The following is a 6,016-nucleotide window of genomic DNA, read 5'->3' on the forward strand; positions in this document are numbered from 1 at the left end:
AAGCGGGGGGCAAAGCCAAGAGGAAAGAAAGGACATGATAAAGGGGAGAGACATTTGCCATGCTCTTCCTCTCTCTTCCACCTCCATCTACAGACATCACCACCAAGCGACTGAAGCACTGATCAAAGGAGAGAGCCTGGCTGAAGGGCAACCAGCCAGCCAGTGGTGAGAAGCATCTATGTTTGTAAGGGCATTGAAAGTGTTAAAATCAGCTTAGAATGCGTTTTGGTTTTATTTCATTTGACCTAATCTGACTTTTTATGCTTTGATTTATAATCACTTAACATCTATCTTTCTAGTTAATAAATCTGTTTGTTTAGTCTACCTGAAGCAGTGCGTTTGGTTTGAAGCATGTCAGAGACTCCCCTTGGAATAACAAACCTGGTGCATATCAATTTCTTTGTTAAATTGACAAACTCATATAAACTTGCAGGGTCCAGCAGGCATAACTGGACACTGCAAGATGGAGGTTCCTAGGGTTGTGTCTGGGACTGGAGATATTGGGTAGTGTCATCTGGTTGCACAATCCAAGGAGAAGCTTACATACCAGAGGCTATGTGTGAACAGCTCAGGAGTGGGGGTTCTCACAGCAGAGCAGGGTAAGGTTGGCTCCCAGAGTCAAGGACTGGAGTGACCTAGCAGATCACCGCTCCAGATAACATCAGAGGGGAACGTCATACTGCTAACATAGGTATTCCGATGCTATGGACGTGTGTGTGTGGTATTAATGCCTACATAATAAATATATAAAAGCCAATGGGAATTTTCTCATTAACTTCGATGGGAATAGGACTGGGCCCATACTTTTTTTCCCCCCCAATACTTGGTGCAGATTACACAGATCCGGATCCTGCAAAGATCTATGTACATGAGTAGCTTTATGTATGGGAATAGTCCCATGGGGACTGCTCATGTATACAAAGTTAATCATCAGCATATAAATAAATATATATAAATATAAATAAGCATTTACAGGACTGGGGCTAGGGTCATCTTTGGTGCATTGGAAACATTTTGCTGTGTATTGAAAATTGTTCAGCACAAATATACAAATGCCTTTATTACATGCTTTAAGACTATGGAGGCTTTTGAAGCCTGTAACTATTTTTGAATGAACACCAAATTCATACAAAAGTCATGGAGGTGGAGATAGACAGGATCCAATTTTAAAACTGAAAATGTTTATGTGGTTACAGTTTGTAATTGAACTTCACTTCCAGCTATGCCTCTTTTATGTTTCTTTTCCAGTTGAAGGTCTGATCCAAATCTCATTCAAGTCAAAGAGTCCAATTGACTTCATTGGCCTTTGGATGAGGCTGCATAAGAGGTATCATTATTGATTAACCTAATACTAGAGATTGTCACATATTGTAAGTCGTAGCTTAAGGATCCAGGACTTTTCTTGCTTTAAACTAATTGCATTACAATATTTTGAGGAAGAAGGAAACCTCACCTCAGTATTCTTCACATTGTAAACACATTGATGAGTTTCCTGTCCTAGTGGAATTGGTTTGTTTATGTTTGGTCACTTAGTAAGTATTGGTTTAGTTTTATTCAACAACAGACACAAATTGAAAAACAGACATGGCTTGAATCTTGAAGATAAGATCTGAAGTGTGAGCTGATTCTTAGACCTACATCCCTGGCCATTTTCAATGTTTCTTTTGGGGAAAAAAAATCAAAATCAGTAATATTAAAGCTTTGCTCTCATTTACACCAATATACATGTGGAGTAACACTTGATTTGCACAAGTATACCTGATAGCAGAATTTGGCCCAGTGATAGGCCCAGAGCAAAACTCCAAATCCACAAACTTCTGAACTCAATGAAAGCTCAGATCTGAATCCCAATTCAGCAGTCCACGACCTTTTGAAATCTCCCAGGCACTTGTACTAGACACTGTGGGAGATATATGCAGAAGGCAGTACAACCACAACACTACAACAGTGTAATGCAGTGTTGGTTTGGACACAGAGTAAAATTACAATCAACTTGCATCCAAACCCACGAGTCATGTGAACATACCACACTAGTGCTTACTCTGGTATTATCCCACTAATTCAATTACCAATAGTCTAATTCTCTAGGATAGCCCTGAGGGCCCAGTCCTGAGGGACTACCCCTGCAGAGATGCTTAGCACCTTATAGAAGAGAGCTCCCTGACTTCCACTGATTTCAGCCTGGATCTTTTTTCTCAGTTAGACTTCCAGGAATTGATCTTGTAAAATATAAAACCAGGGCACATCCAGCACTCATCACTCCTGTGAGTAGTAATGAAGCCAGAGTAAGATGAGAATCACACTCTTTGTGCTCCAAGACAGTGTTAGGGGGCAGACCATTATTGTTGGGGGGCATTAATCAAGAGTTTTGACTACTCAAGGAAATGGAACCATTGCTGAAAATGCTTCCCATCAACTATTCTCCTGCAGCAACTATTGAAAACAGTGTATGTTTCTAACATAGACCAAACAATATTGTTTTCAGTAGCATCTCTGAGAACATGACTGAGATTTGGTTCAATTCAGATAGGAAAGACAAGACTTGGCATTTCTGATATCTCTTAAGCTACTTTAAACCTCGGCCTTTATAAGTTTATATGACCCACACAATTTGCTTTTTGCCAGATTTGTATTTTTCAGTTTTTTCTCTAGCAGGTAAAATATTTTTAAAATCTGAATTAGAATTTAAATAAACAAAATATGCAAATAATAAAGTCAATTTCAAGGGTGGCGTTTCAGAATCATGAGCATTAATGGATCAGGGGGTGAAACTGGAAAGGAAAAGCAAAGCTCTTAGAAGAGCTGAAATATATATTACTGTTGCAAAGTGTGGAATATTTTAGACATACTGAAAACTGCTTTAATCAGAATTTAAAAGCTCAAGGGAAGTTTAATTTCCTGATCTCTGTTGCTGTTCCCAAGGAGAAGGGGACAAATTCATCCCTAATGTAACTCTTGTGAAATCTGTGTGGTTACACCAGGGAAGAATTTCGTCCAAATTGTTTTATCTGTGGAGACAATTTTAGCTGTTGACAATGGTCTCCAAATACCTTGTATTGTTAAATAAGTGAAGAACTATGCACAAACCATCAAAAAGGATTGACTCCCATTTTTTGAACTTTGGCTGAACTGGGCTTCCGAATGCTGTTTCCAACACTAGTATGCTTTTGATCAACATTAGGTTCTTTAGTGTCTGTCTGAAAACTCCTTTTTAACTGAAAAGCTGAGCTGATATGTTTGTTATTCATTATTATTGTGACAGGTTTCATGTTCTCTGTGTGTGTGTGTGTATATAAATCTCTCCTCTGCTTTTTCCACCAAATGCATCCGATGAAGTGAGCTGTAGCTCACGAAAGCTTATGCTCTAATAAATTTGTTAGTCTCTAAGGTGCCACGGGTACTCCTTTTTTTTTTATTATTATTGTGGTTGCTTTTACAATGTCCTAAAGTGTATTAGGCATTTTACAGGATGAAGAGAGGATTACAGGATTTTATAGGTCAGTGGTTCCCAAAATGGGATTTGTGAACCCCTGGGGGTTTGCGAAATGTTACAGGAGGTTCTCGGGAAAAAATTCCCTAATGACAGACAGAGCTGTCCCTAGGGACCCCGGGCAGCACGGGGCCAGCAGCCCAGAACTCCTAGACTTCCAAGAGCTAAGCAGATCAAAGCAAACATATCTATCACACTGAGGGGATTTAAACTTCAAGACTCCTTATAAGAAATGGAAAGGGAGGTGAATATTTTTTGCTGTTTTAAAAATTAAATAGGCAGCTAGTATTGTTTTTAAAATTATTATGAAGAACAAGTTTAAGCTTTGTTGTAATGTTAGTTGTTTGCCTGGACGGTTCAAGACCTGAATGCTTGTGTAGGAGGAACTCTTTGAGTTGGCTTCTTAAATACCTTCATGCTGTTTCACATCTGATTCTCCTTGATGAAACATAGGAGCCTTGTCTTACAACAGGCTTATTCAAAGTGATACAAGCTACAAAATTGAGATTTTGGCAGAGTATTGCCATTTTCATAATGTAATAAAAATACTGTAATGAAAAATAATAATTAATAATATATAGTGTGTAATAAGAAGGGCCAGATTAACCTTTTGTGGGCCTGGCGCCAAACATATTTGTGGGCCCCCATGAAGGCAATGGAGCATGGCGTGGGGAGGTCAGTCCCCGGAGTGAGGGTCCAGCCAGAGGCAATGGGGCATTGCATGGCAGGGGCGTCCCTGCTCCACCCAATGGAAGGGCACTATTTACAAACCGGCAGTTGCCAGACACACAGTGGCCTGCCTGGCCCTGTGCTGCCAGCATGCCCCTTCCCCACGGGGGGGGTGGGCCTATGCCACACCACACAGCCCCCACGCCCCCGACTCCCTATGGCCAGCCCCCCCCAGACCCACCCTCAAATGCACAGTGCCCAGCACAGCACCACCCCTGCCCACAGCCCCACCACAACTGCCCAGCACCCCCCACAGAACCCCCACTCTCTAGTGCCCCAATACACACAGATCCTCCCTGCCCCTTCACAGCCCAGCACCCCACCATACTCTCCATAGACCCACTCCCCCACGGCCTGCCTCCCAGCTGCACTCACCAGCCCTGCTGGGAGGCAATGTCTGCCGGGCTGAGCCGGCAGCACTGCCAGGGCTGGTCCCAGGGCCGGGAATCGCTCCAGACCCTCGGGAGTGGCGCGATCAGCTAGGCCAGGACTTGTCCCGGCCGGGGACCATCAAGATGCACTTGCCTGCAGGGGCCCAGCCAAGCCCTCCTCACTGTCTCCCCCACTCTCCATCCACACCTGGCTGAGACTGGCCAGGCTTCTGCACCAGTCCCAGACGGCTCAGCTCCGGGGAGACAGGTGGGGCCCCACAGGTGGTGGGAAGCAGAGACTGCCCAGAGCCGGAGGTGCACTGGGGGGCTGAGAGGAGCAGAGGGTGGGACCATGAGGCAGAGAGGAGCCCTCAGCCAGCCAGCAGGCAGGCCAAGAGAAGCAAGTGGTGGGTAGAAGGAGCCAGGAGGGTCTCTCCCGGCAATGGAATTCCACCGTTCACTTACTCCTAGACCAGTGCTGGGGCTACAGTACCTTGTGTATCCACTGTGCTTACCCAGCACCAGGAGGTCTGACTAGTTCTTCCCTTTGGAAGTCTGACCAGTGATATATAGTGATCAGATTGTCTTCTTAAACTCAAGTGTTGGTTATTTTAATAGGAACAAAGCATAAGAGAAAAAAAGGATTTAGGAACAAGAGTGTACAAGCCTGTATATCTTACCTGAAGGCTCTACCATTTCCTGCTGGTAAGCTAGACAGGGCTAACTTCTTCAGACAATCCACTGAGTGCCTATGTCTGAGTTGAGTTCCCCTGAACAACTCCCCCGCTCTTGAGACAGAGTCCCCTTTCAAACTGGTATGGTCCTTTTGATCTTTTGTGTGTGCTGGCCTTTTTGTGTAATAGTATTGTCTCTTCACCCTTAAGTGTTTGTGGAAAAGTTACTTATTTAGAGCCATTCTGGGTCTTTGTTGCTTGTTTTTCCTTATAGCTCCCTATTAAATTAAACCAGTACATACCCCATAACTGGGTCAACATACAGTATTCATAAGTTCTTTCAGAGCTGCTCCAATTCCATCAGTGTCTCTACTTGCTCTAGCAGTGCTGAATTCTGCATGGTATCCCCTCCATAGTGTTACATTATTTTAGAAACACACACATGACATGATGCAGTTGATTTATTTTGGTATGAGAGATATCAGAGTGTAGTCTGTGGTCACCGTGTTTTAGGCTAGGGTTTTCAAAGGAGCCACAGAGATATAGGTGCCCATCTCTACATTCTTAGCTGCTGTTGAAAATCTCAGCCTTACATCTTTATTCTTTGTTTTCTCCTGCAAAATCCCACCATTATATTACCCAGCCTCTCTTCCACTGCCTTTAAAACAGTCTTCAGAGCTTTCTCTGCCAGCAAATTATGTCAATAATTCATTAACTAAAACACATAAACAGCATGTTCCTAAAAAAATTCC

General features: G+C 43.2%; 1 long non-coding RNA gene across 1 annotated transcript; it reads right to left on the reverse strand.

The window, feature by feature from the left end:
- Nucleotides 1-492: 492 nt before the first annotated feature.
- LOC122455496 lies at nucleotides 493-5,138 on the reverse strand. Its single transcript, XR_006273715.1, has 3 exons — nucleotides 5,126-5,138; nucleotides 3,120-3,124; nucleotides 493-682 (listed from the first exon to the last, which is right to left on the reverse strand). It is a non-coding gene; the product is annotated as an uncharacterized LOC122455496 (long non-coding RNA).
- Nucleotides 5,139-6,016: the final 878 nt, after the last annotated feature.

The sequence above is a fragment of the Dermochelys coriacea genome, chromosome 8 (genome assembly GCF_009764565.3).
Source record: "Dermochelys coriacea isolate rDerCor1 chromosome 8, rDerCor1.pri.v4, whole genome shotgun sequence".
NCBI classification, from domain to species: Eukaryota; Metazoa; Chordata; order Testudines; family Dermochelyidae; genus Dermochelys; species Dermochelys coriacea.